This window comes from Geospiza fortis, unplaced genomic scaffold, assembly GCF_000277835.1.
Source record: "Geospiza fortis unplaced genomic scaffold, GeoFor_1.0 scaffold408, whole genome shotgun sequence".
Taxonomy (NCBI): Eukaryota; Metazoa; Chordata; class Aves; order Passeriformes; family Thraupidae; genus Geospiza; species Geospiza fortis.
In genome coordinates, this window is record NW_005054330.1 from 6259922 (window position 1) to 6260529 (window position 608).

The following is a 608-nucleotide window of genomic DNA, read 5'->3' on the forward strand; positions in this document are numbered from 1 at the left end:
GGGGAGGACAGCGCGGCCCCGCCTCCTTCCATGGGCCGCGCGTGCGTGGTGCTGCAGCGAGCTGCCTGCGGGTCATGGAGCCAGAGCCGCTGAGGGTGGAAATGACCCGAGGTCATCGTGCCCATGCTATGACCAGTCACCACCGTGTTAGCCAGACCACGTCCGGTCTTTCCTTAAACATCTCCATCACCCTGGGTAGCCCATTCCTATGTCTGGTCACATATTCTGTGAAGTTACTCCTCACGACCAACCTAAAATTCCCTTGGTGCAGCTTAACACAGTGTCCTCTTGTCCTGTCGCTTGTTGCCTGGGGGAAAAGCTCCATCTCTACGTGACTCCGGTTCCCTTTCAGGTACTTGTAGAGAGCGATAAGGTTCCTCCTGAGCCTCCTCCAGGTTGAACACCCCAGACTCCCTCACCCGCTCTTCTCAAACACGTACGCTCCAGACCCTTTCCCAGCCCCGCAGCCCTCCTCTGGACCCACTACACTGTTACTGGAGCAAATCCTGGCAGGCTCTGGCTGGGGTATATCACACCTCCGTATCCTTCCTGAACTGGGGGGCCAGAACTGCACAGAGCCCTTGAGGCGCGGCCTCAGCAGTGCCGAG